Raw genomic sequence first — 12,788 nt, forward strand, 5'->3', positions numbered from 1 at the left:
ATTAATCTTAGATCTTATGAATGATTACAATAATTTTAATAATTTATGCAATACATGTACTAAATTTTATATACATTCTGTAATCAAATTCATTCTCTTCATTATCCTTAGAAACGTCATGAGGGACAGACTCCTATTTTGTCCATCTGGTGAATAAGGCAAACCTACAGCTCAGGCATGTTAAGTAATTTGTCCAAAATGATATAGCTAGGATACTTAAACACCAGAATTCAAAACCAGAGATTGTGTTCATAATTACTGCATTTTATGTCACTTTACTCTTTATCCTTCAGCCACTTCCCAACCTCAGACATTCACAATCACTCTTTATATCACACTACCTACTAACTGTTTCACCTGACTCAAATTTTGAAGGGCAATTCCATTTCTGCCATCTAATAGATACCTACAGGAATATACAGGTCCAAGCTCTCTTTGATCTTAGGTCTCACTACATCAATGCAAAATCAAGATCTTGTGAGATACTTAGGGCGCCAAGGCCTTCACTCTGATTCCTCATTAACATTTTATTCTTTATCTGTTTTCTCTGTGAACACAGATTTTTTTTTCCAGATCTCTTCTGGAGTCAGCTTTAGACTCAATGCTACTCTATTCCTAACTAATTTGAGATCTATCACCTAACCACAGCACAATAAGTGGGAACAACTGAACTGCTGGACTCAAAACTCATTTCATAATGTTTTCTCTCAGATTTTCTTTACTCCTTAGGAAGCACATAATCTAGTACTTCACTTCATAGCCAGAAAAAAATCTGCCTAGGACTTAATTTCCTGTGGGTAGTTAAGACAACCTAAGCTATATGAGTGAATAAATGACTTAGAGAATAAACTGGTAACTCCCTACAATCTAGGGAACAACCAAAAGCATCAAAACCATTAAAGTAGAAAAAAAACTCATTTGGTAAATGTATCTTCTAAGTTTTATTTCATCCCCATTTCTGAAATTATGGCCAAAAACATGATTTAACCGTTGTAGGCTTAAGGCATTTTAAAGTGACTAAGGTATTCAATTATAAACATATTTTAGCATGTAAGTATATTGTAAATAATTACCATTTGAAAAATTCAGTGTTGTTGGGTTAGCTGAGAGTACTATTAATCTATCACCAATATCAAAATCTAAAAATCCATTATATAAATGGCATGAAAATCAGATGATTCATGAACATTTTAATGGAATTTTAATGGCCTCTAACTAGCTTTGTAGAATGGCTTCTTTCTTGGTCCTGGAAAAAATGTTCAGAATGTGTAACTGAACAGTGTCTCATGCTCAGATGGTATTCATTCTTTGATGGATAAATCAAAAGAAAAAGCTGTTCTTTTGGTACACAATGCAATTCTATTATTCTTATTTGTACAGACTGCTGAAAAGAGCAAGAAAAGATCACTTGGGTTTGCTTTAAGAATTAGACATGTGAGTCTGACACAATGGCTCAGTTGGCTAAGTTCTACCCTCACAAGCCCTGGGATCCCAAATGGGCATTGGTTCAAGTCCTGGCCATTCTACTTCGCATCCAGCTTCCTGTTCATAGCCTGAGAAAGCAGTAGAGGATGGTCCAAAGCTTTGAGACCCTGAACCATTGTGGGAGACCTGGAAGAAGCTCCTGGCTACTGTCTTTGGATTGCTCAACTCTGGCTGTTGCGATCATCTGCGGGGATGGACTAGTGGATGAAAGACTTTCCTGTTTCCTTCTCTCCATAAATCTGATCTGCCTTTCCAATAAAAATGAATACATCTTTTATTCTACCAGCTCTAACTTCAGACCAGAAATGGTCTCCCCAAGAAACTGTTCAACCCATCTGGACAATAAGTAGCTGGACTCTATGCTTGGTATACGTTTGCAAGGAAAGAATCTTGATTGAATTTGAACTGTAATACTGCATCAAGGTGGAGGAATCCACCAGGGGGGAGGGGGGTGGGGAGGGAAGGGGGGATTCCCAGAGCCTATGAAACTGTCACATAATGCAAAATAGCTAATAAAAAAAGAATACATCTTTAAGAATTAGCATGCACAAAGAAGATCACATCATTCTTTATCTTCCATGACAGGATAGCGTAAGTGTAGGGATTCTCCCCCGACTCCTCTTCTTCCCTTCCCAATCTCTACCCCTACATTGTTTTCCCCCATATTATTATAATTGTATAATACTTCAACAATACTCACAAGTATAATATTCTGATATTTAAGAGTATCATGGGATTTTTGGTATAGACAATGGTAGAAAATCTAGTATCATATTACCAATGTACATTTAACAGTTTCATTGGGAATTCTCCTTTTATTCATGAGTAAAGACACATACTGAAATTTATCTTCTAAAAACGTCCAGAACATGTACAACAGGACAGGGTCTAAAGATGGAGAAGCAAAAAAACAAATGTCTGTACAATGAAAGGTAAGTGAGAGTGCAAGGGTTTCTTGCGTGCAGGTAAGAATTTCAGAAATGCTTTGAGAACAGACTTGACTCTCTTTGATAACAGATCATCTCTTGCAAGACTCACCTTGCTCTTCACTGATAGGTATCTGGCTTTTCTAGGTCTGTGACTTTTCTATGCCATTAACATCAATATGATTGTCACCAAAATGATGTAAATATGCATAGCACAATTTATGCAGTTATTTGTAATCTGTGAGTGCCGTTTTGTCACTTTTTCCTAATATTAATACGACTTAAGAAGTATTTATGAAGCATTTATCATGATCCACAAATAGTACTATTTTCTATTAACTCATACTCTTTAGGGTGATTCAATAGATGGTTAATCTCAATTTCCTTATTTGATAGAGGAAGCAACTAAAAATGAAATAGGTTAATCAATTTTTCAGTGTTATATAACAATTGATTTGCAGAACAGAGAAGCAAACCAATTTTATTCTGCTTTATTACTTGTTTGCCAAATTGAATAAAATGTAAATTTTAATGTATTGCACTATTTATGTATAATTAGATGCATTCTGGGCAATAGTTTATTCAACTCAATACTGATTGAATATCACCATCTATTATGAAGGACTACACTCTGAGAAAGAAATGCAGAGATCAGCAATCTGTGTTTCGGAGAAAGAAATCTCTCTTCAATGACACTGCCCTCAACATGATGCAAAACGGAAAAATAAGTATGGAAAAGGCTTTCCATCAAACAATTTAAAGCAATTTAAGAGCAGGTTAAACCTTGGTGCCTAAAGTAAGTATTAGATGTCCAAGTTCTTATGGACAAAACACACGGAGAAAGAACATTTTGTTTAATTAAATGTATTTCATTTGAAAAGCAAAGACAGAAAAGCAGATGAAGATAGTTCCACCTACTAGTTCACTCCCCTAACACCTGTAAGAGCCAAAGGTGGATCAGACTGAAGGTATTATCCCTGAAATTTACCCTGGTTTCCTACATGGGTGCAGCGTCACAAGCACCTGACCCACTATATACTGTTTCACAGAGGGTTTGTTATCAGGAAACTGGATCAAAAGTAGAAGAGCCAGGCATCCTGATTTGCGATGAAGATGTTCCAAGCAGTATCTTTACTGCTGTGTCAAGTGCCCACCCCAAGAACACTGGAATTTATTAAGAGTTCTTACAGTTTCTACAAAAGTAAACTCAAAATAGATCCAGAGGGCCTGGCATGATGGCCTAGTGGCTAAAGTGCTTGCCTTGAACATGTTAGGATCCCACATGGGAGCCGGTTCTAATCCCAGCTGCTCCACTTCCCATCCAGCTCCCTGCTTGTGGCCTGGGAAAGTGGTCAATGACAGCCCACGGTCTTAGGATCCTGCACCCACATGGAAGACCTGGAGGAAGTTCCTGGTTCCTGGCTTCAGATTGGTACAGCACCAGCCGTTGCAGTCATTTAGTGAGTAAATCATCAAAAGGAAGATCTTCCTCTCTGTCTCTGCTCCTCTCTGCGTATCTGACTTTGCAATAAAAATAAATCTTAGAAAAAAATAATTCCATAGTGTAAATCTAGGATCTGGCACCATGAAATTATTAAAGGAAAATATTTTGGAAACTCTGAAAACTATTGGCATATACAAAGACTTCTCAAAAACATTCCAGAAACACAGGCAATAAAAGGAAAAATAGGCACATGGGTTTACATCCAGCGAAGAAGCATTTGCACAGCAAAGGAAACCTTTAATAAAGAGGCAGAGTAGGAGAAAATATTTGCAAGCCACGCATCTGACCAAAGAATGAGAAGGTCTTCTGTTTACAAATGGCTACAATAGCCAGGGTTCAGCTGATCTGAAGTGGGGAATCAGGCGGCTTCTCTGAGTCTCTCGCATGGTTGCAGCAACCCGAGGACTTGAGCCATCCTCCACTGCTTTCCCGGGGTATAGGGAGAGAGCTGCATCAGAAGTGGAGAAGCTAGGAAATTAACAAGTACCCGTATGAGATGCCAGCATCACAGGGTAGAGGATTAGCCTGTTAAGCCATGGCACCAGCCCTGATGAATTAATTCTAATGGCTGGTGGCTTAGATGCAGATGTGATCTAATTATGGTGGAAAACCAGTAGACCTACCAGGGAATCCTTAGACTCTTGGCAGTTTAGTCTTAAAGGAAAGTTCTCAAAAGAAAATTGATTATTTCAGCTTTCAGTCTAGCCTCCTCCACTACTTCCTAACTCACCATCATGTGATCTTTCCTCTGTACACACTCTGTGAAGGTCAGTCTTCATTAGATACCAAACTAATAGGGCCACCCTATTTTTTCCATTGTGAATCTACGAAATGTGAGCTAAAAGAGCCTTTTCCTTTCCAAAGAATCTTCTCCTGTGATTCTGGCTGATGGAAAAATTGGCTAACTTAACGCTTGATTTCAATTTCCCTAGTATCTATTTATTGCTCTTTTCCTATTTCAGAATGCTATCCAAAACCCTACATTATATCCAACTGTCGTAAGTTCTCTTGTCTGTGAAAATTTTCTGAGCAGTTTCTGGCCAGTTAGTTTTTAGAATGCCTTCCTATTGGATTTTGCATATCTCATGATTATACTGGAAGTAAGATGTATTACGTTGCAAGAGCATAGAGATAACATGCCATTTTCATCAGGTCATACCAAGAGCTCATTCTGGCAGCAGATGATGTGGTACAGTGAGTTAAGATGCTGCTTGGGGTGTCTGCAACTGATATCAGAGGGCCTGGCTTGAGTGCCAATCCAAATTTCTATTAATGCACTTTCTGAGACACAGCAGATAATAAGGAAAGTATTTGTGTCTCTGGATGGAGTTTCAAGTTCCTCACTTCAGCCTGACACAGGCATAGCTGTTGTGGGCATTTAGGGGATGAACCAGCAGAGAGAAAAATCTTTGTCACTTAAGAAGATGAAAATAAACTTCCTAAAAAATAATAGATGCTCAGAGTATCATCAGAACATCATTTTTGATGATTTTGATGCTGGTTGAAGAAGTATGTTAATTGTTTTGTTTGTTTGTTTTTACCATTGTATAGTAACTTACAAAAAAAAAATCCTTAGTTTGAAAGGCAGAGCAAGTGAGTAGGCAAGAGAGAGAAAGAAAGCTCCTAGATCTTCCATCTGCTGATTCACTCCTCAAAGAGCTCAGCAATTAAGGCTGGCTCAGGCCAATCAGAAGCCAGGAACTCCATCTGGGTCTCCAAAAGACTGTGAGGTATCCAAGTGCTTGGAACACCTTCCATTGCATTCACAGTGGAGCATACAAGGCTCAAACTGGTTCTCTGATTAGGGATGCCAGTGTTTCGGGCAGCAGCTCAATGTGCCATGTTACAAAGTTTGCCCTGTTTTATTCTTTTCTTCATCTGTCTAATTTTTGGAAGGAAATCATAATTGACTGGTGGAAGAGTTACATTCCCTCTTCTTGAAGGAAGAATATGCATGTAAATCATCTGGCATTCCATTATTATTAATAGATCTTTATTTATATCCAGATGGCCTAAAGGTATTTATTTAACATTTAGTTATAACCCAATTTATTTTAAAAATTGTGTTTAAATTGTTACAACTTGGGCCATTAAGTGATCTTTCAGTTGACTTTTCTTTCTGTTTGAGATATGCCTATTAATGTAAACAGAATTCTAAAAGTTCACAGAAAATAAATTAAAAGGTAAGTTTATGGGAGCTAATTCTTATCCTGGCTGCTCCACTTCTGATCCAGGTCTCTGTTTATAGTCTGAGGAAGCAGTAGAAGAAGGCCCAAGTCTTTGGGTCCCTGCACTAATGTGGAACACTTGAAAGAAGCTCCTGGTCTCAGTTTCAGAGCAGCTCAGTTCCGGTCATTTTGAGGACTGAACCAACGAATGAAGGACATCTCTATCTCTCCTTGCTCTGTAAAATCTGCCTTTCAAATAGAAACAAATAAACTTTTTTAAAATGGCAGCTTTACTTCACAGTAAAAATATAAATATTTATTATGCTTCTGAGATGCACGCTTTCCATGTACTTTTTGAAGATTCTTAGGGTTCTAACGACTAATTTGTAAAAAGTAAGTTAAAAAACCTTTTGACATTAAAAATGCTTCAGACTCATATTGTATACTTTTAGCCATTGTCCCAGAATCTGTCAATACTATAAGTACTCCTTATTCCTTCTTATTACAGAGGGATTTGGAAATCAAGCTCTGTGTGCTAGGAGCCAGATGTAGTGGTTCAATGGTTTAAGCTGCCATTTGAAACTATGGCATGTCATACAGGTTGTTTTATTTATCTCCCAGCTACTGATTCGGCTTCCTGATTAAGACATGGCCTTGAAGAAGCAGTGAAAAATGGTCAGCTTACTTCGGCCCTTGCTACTCTTACGAGAGACCCAGTTAAAGCTCCTGGATCCTGCCTTTAACTTGGCTCAACTTTGGCCATGTGGTCATCTAGGGAAAATAAACAGGCAAGTGGAAGATTCATCTCTCTGTCTCTCCACACACACACACCCCTCTCTGTAATTTTGACTTAACATAAATAAATCAGTCTTTATCAGATAAATCTAGGTTAACTTTATCAAATATATTCATTAAAACTAGCATCTGATCTAAATGCACAGAGCACAGAAAAGCAGCGCTATCTAAATAGAATGTAGGCAAATGATATAACATAAATGTCATGAATCTGTCTACTCTATTCTCCATGATTACATGTTAAGTGCTAGTAGGAGAACTCTGTGGACAGGGACTAGTGTTATTCTTACTGTGATTCAAGGATTTTAATTACAGGCCAAAGACTATATTTGGTGGAATTTCTTTTCTTTATTATTATTATTATTATTATTATTATTATTATTATTATTATTATTTTATGATGCAGTTCCATAGGCTCCTGGCATTTCCATAATCCTAGCCACAATTCCGACCCCCCCCCAGTTCCTGTATATCATTACAAAAGTATAGTTCTTCATACACAGGCATATGTCCATCACTGCAGGCATGGACAGTGGCAGAGAGTCCAGAATAGTTTCATTGTAAGTCCATCTTTGTCTGGGAGTAGAAACGCTTGTTACACTGCATCCTCACATCTGGATATGTTAGTCTCCACTTCACAGCTACTGTACATCCCCTCAAATGTAAAGTCATAATACAACATCAGCAATGGAAAAATTGAAATTTACAATGCCATGAAGTTAAATAACATGTTACTAGATATGCAGTCTCTATTACACAGCTACTATATATCCCCTTAAATGAAAAGCCACAAAACAAAATCGACATTAGGAAGAAAAAAGAAATTAACAACACCATGAATTTAAATAACATGCTACTAAACGACTAATGTGTAGTTGAAGAAATGAAAATCAAGAATCTTTTTGCTGAAAATTATGCTACTGTATGATCTATAAGTCATCGAATGATTTAATCAGAAGAAAGAGTTTTTGAAGAGATGAAACTAACAGAAAACATCACAACCCATGCAATATAGCTTCCACTGATTTTTGTTGGTGAAATTTGTCTCTTCTAGACAACAAATAGGTGGGTTTTGTTTTTTAGTCCAGTCTTCTAATCTATGATGTTTGATTGAACTTACGCCATTTACATTCAGGGTTAATATGTAAGGGTGGTAATTTAGTCCTGTCATTTTAGGAATGGGTTGTTCATTGGTTTAGTCTTCTGTTGGCATTTTACTGGGATGTTCTTCACATTTGTCTTTGGGTTTTTTGGGTGCTATTCCTCTTCTCTGTCAAGAGAACATCTTGAAGTATCATTTGTAGGGCAGGTTTGGAAGAGGTAAATTCTTTGATATTTTCTTGACTGTGGAAGAATTTTATTTCATTTTCAAAGACAAAAGAAAGCTTTGCTGGGTATGTTATCCTAGGCTGACAATTTTTTTTTCTTTTAGGATCTGGAATATGCCGCTTCATTCTCTTCTTGCCTGTAGAGTTTCCTGTGAGAGATCTGCTGTGAGTTTAACTGGCATTCCTTTATATGTCAATTAATTTTTTTTCACGTGCACATTTAAGGATTTTTTCCTTATGTTCAATTGAAGAGAGCTTGATGACCATGTGTCGTGGTGAAGATCACTTTTGACCAAGCCTGTTGGGAGTTCTGTGCACCTCCTGGATCTTGCTTCCCAATTATTTCTTTAGATTAGGGAAATTTTCCTTTATTATATCATTAAATATACTTGTAAAACCAGTTTCTCTTTCTGCACCTTCTGGGGCTTCCATAACTCTTATATTAGGCCTCTTAATAGTGTCTTCCAATTCTTGAATTATTTTTTTTTTTGGCCTGATCCAGCTCTGCTTCCAGCTTTTTGTTTGCTTCTCCTTGATGACAGAAAATATCTTCCAATTTTGAGATTCTTTCTTCTGCTTGCTTCATTCTATTTTGGAGACTCTCCATTGTACTTTTAATTTGCTCTACTGTGTTCTTAATTTCTGATATATCAGCCTTGATTTGCTTTATTGCTGCTATTGCTTGTGTAAAATAGTCCTTAAATTCTTTGAACTCTTGCATGTGCTTCTCATTGTTGTTCAGAAGTTTTAAAATTAGTTGTCTGAATTCTGTGTCCCCATTGTCTCGATGTCTTCCTCAGTGAACTCTGAGGTCAAATCAAACGGACCAGCAGGATGGACAGTTCTTTGTCTAGATTCACCTCCCAAGCCCAGTGAAAGTCCCTTCCCACCTGGTTGCTGGTGGAGTTCCGGATGCTGGTGGAGTTCAGATCGCTGTTAGCTGAATGCTGCTGGAGTATCCGTCACTGGCACACCACACCGTTGTGTCTGAGGCTTTCCTGTGTCTGTCAATCTCCAGGTACCCCTCTGCCGTTGTTCTGTCCTCTCCTATTTCATGTATCCTCTCTGCTTCATCCTGACTTAATGTTTTTCTGCCCATTTAAATGTGTTCTTACCCTATTCCACCATCTTGATTCACCCCCAAAGACTAAATTTGGTGGAATTTCCATGGATGTTTACCACAACATTAATACATGATGAGAAATATGACCTATGTAAGAAAAAGTTGTACAGAAAATCAAGGGCGCAATCCACAGAAGGTTGTTCACAAAAAGAATGAGTAAACTGATATTGCAAAATGAAATCTTAGGGTATGAAAATAAATACCAGAATTAAAAGTAAATACAATTGGCGAATGAGAGATTAGAAGAACAAATGAAAAATGAAGGGATCAGATGTTAGAATAAGTACAAAAGGGCACAATTGAAGACATGTTGAAAAATCTATAGGGGAGAGAGTCTAAAATTAGAAACAAACAAAATAATACACGATCTCCTGTATATTTAGGTTAACTTATTGATGTGAGATATGAATAAAGAAAATCAGGACTGCAGTTGGGGGTACGGAGAACCTATAATTCTCCTATCTGTGGGTAAGATTACTGCATTGTTTGTGGACAAATTATGCTTCTTGGACCTAATGATATTTGAAAAAAATCCTCAAAACTGAAGTTAACATTTTAATAGGAGTCTGTCTCCTTTGGATTTAGATAATAGCACTATAATTTCCTTTACTAAAATACATCTTATTCAATGCTTTATTGTACATATTCAGTATATATACACAGGATAATTACTGAGGCTTACCAAGCCTGCTGATTCTTTTTCATAATAAATAAACTCAGTTACAGAGATTATATTTCAAATCTAGCAACGTGGAAGGCTGGTCTTCAACACCGTGCTTTAAATCCTATGTTCTTAAGTGATGATATTTTGTTTGAAAAAAAAATTGTCATTGGCAGGTATATCACATGCTTTTGTTGAACTTTGGTTTCTGCTCATTATCAGGGTTTTTTGTTTTTCTGAATGGCAATATTTTATAAATGGCAGCTCTTACACTCAATTCATTTGAAAATTTTATACCATTTTTCAACTTTGAGAGCTATTTTGCAGATTTGTAATATTTCTCAATTTGAGGGAAATGGCTTACATGTAAGGATAGCATTCGTTGCCAACTAAGAACTAGGCTCAGGCTTTCATTTTTCTTTTAATATGGGCCATTAGATGTAAAGATGTTGGTTGACCAAGACTAGACAAATTACCTAGAGCTGTCAGGGCTGTATTCCTACATAGAGTTGAAGGTTCTGGACTATTCCACTTCTGGAGTCTTGCCTAGGGTTTGCTTGGTTTGCAGTTGGGTGTGTTTTCTCATATGTCCTATGGCAAAAGGCATTGCTCTGCAATGCCATAAAACTTAAGAGCTCCTCTAACTCCCAATTTATGGTCTTCCACAGCATATGACATCATAACCTATTTTTGACATGAAGGTTGTGTGCCAATTTTTCTCACATGACACATATTAAGTTTAGACTTAAAAGCATTTCAAGAAAAAAATGAAGTGACAAACAGTACCTTTCAGAAAGACGACTTAAAATTTAGTTACGTTTTACATAAAAAGGGTGAAAATAAATATTTACATGTCTGACATTCTTGATGATATGAGGAATTAGATACTTTGACTTAGGGGCTGGCATTGTGCCATTGTGGCATCATAAGTGCAAATCAGCACCTGAGATGCCAGCACCAATTTGGATCTCGGTGTCCATGTCCTGGCTATTCTGCTTCTGATCAGGTTCCCTGTTGACGGCCACAGCCACACTCATGGGAGACCTGGGGGGGAGCTGCCGGCTGCTAGTTTCATCCCAGCCCAGCACACTACTGAATCCATCTTGGAAGTGAATCAGTGGATAAGCTCTCTCTATCTCTGTCTCTTCCTCCCTGCCTATAATTCTGCTTACAAAATAAATAAGCACTTTTTAATAAAAGAAACTTTCGTTGAATAATTACAACAAAATAATTATTATTGCTTTGTTTGTGTTGTGACTGCTAGGCAGTAGGCTGGTAATAATAAAACAATTATACTATAGTACCCAGAAGGGTCATGAAAAAATGATATAGTTCATCTTTCTGAAAATGAATAAGACAACATGATGCCATTTTTATTTGTCTTCTTTTACTAGTAAGTGAAGCCTTAATGACAATGATAAAAAAAATAGCTAACATAGCAATAGACAACATTTACTTAAAATTTACTATGTTGACGCACTACACTGAGTTCTAAACCTAGATCACATTACTTAACCCTTTCAACATTTTTGGTATATGCGATATTATGTTGGAAGTACAAGTTTCAGTATCCTGTCAAAGATTTTATAGCTAAATGCCTAATAGACTTTGTGATTCATGAAAATCTTTAACAGACTGAATTAAATATCATCGGTATTAATCTGCTTGTAATTACTTTAAATAAACTACCTGAGAAGAGTTTCTTTTGGAAAGAGTTTTATTCCTGTTAATAATTGGCGCTATCCTTGTCTGGCATGTGTGGATGCTGCACATGGTGGATACAGAGGTATGGAAAGATGACGATCTAGACACCAGAGAAAGAACCAAGATGGAGCTTGAACTCAAAATAACCAACTTTGAAGAGGACTCCTCTGTGGCTATGCCGCCAAAGAACTAAAGACCTTGTCTCCAGCCCACCTCTCCATCCCACCATTAGCCCAAGCCTTCAATCTTAATACATAAACCATTAGGATATCAGAGTTGAAATATCCATACCAGTTTTGAGGAGACAAATCCAATTCATTCCATAACATCTTCTAATTCAGTGTGAATGTAGTTTTTAAAATTATATGGATGATAGTAGAACTAGGGACCAGGATACTTATTTTTTTTTAAAGATTTATTATTATTGGAAAGCCAGATATACAGAGAGGAGGAGAGACAGAGAGGAAGATCTTCCATCCGATGTTTCACTCCCCAAGTGAGCTGCAACGGGCCGGTGCTGCGCCAATCCGATGCTGGGAACCTGAAACCTCCTCCAGGTCTCCCACGCGGGTGCAGGGTCCCAATGCATTGGGCCGTCCTCGACTGCTTTCCCAGGCCACGAGCAGGGAGCTGGATGGGAAGTGGAGCTGCCGGGATTAGAACCGGCGCCCATATGGGATCCCAGGGCGTTCAAAGCGAGGACTTTAGCCGCTAGGCCACGCCGCTGGGCCCCCAGGATACTTATTACATTAAATTTTTACATTTGAAGGAAGCATAAACAGAACTTTTCTGTTTTGTTTAAAGATTTAATACTGGATACTTCCTCATCTTTCATATGAGAAAGTTAAGGGGAAAACAAAACCACAGTAACAAAATTTCTTACCTTATATCCAGGTCAGAAAAATAAATTGCTGGATTATAGGACATAAAGTATGCCCAAATTAACCACTTTTCCCATGAGCATCACCAATACACACTATTTATGTTTAAACAAATGATTTGTTTATCTTAATAAAACCATACAGTTTACTTTAAGATTTGAACCTGGGCTTTTGTTATTGTTTATTCCCTTCACAAATCAGTTTTTCCTGTCC

Source organism: Ochotona princeps, chromosome 9 (genome assembly GCF_030435755.1).
Source record: "Ochotona princeps isolate mOchPri1 chromosome 9, mOchPri1.hap1, whole genome shotgun sequence".
NCBI lineage: Eukaryota > Metazoa > Chordata > Mammalia > Lagomorpha > Ochotonidae > Ochotona > Ochotona princeps.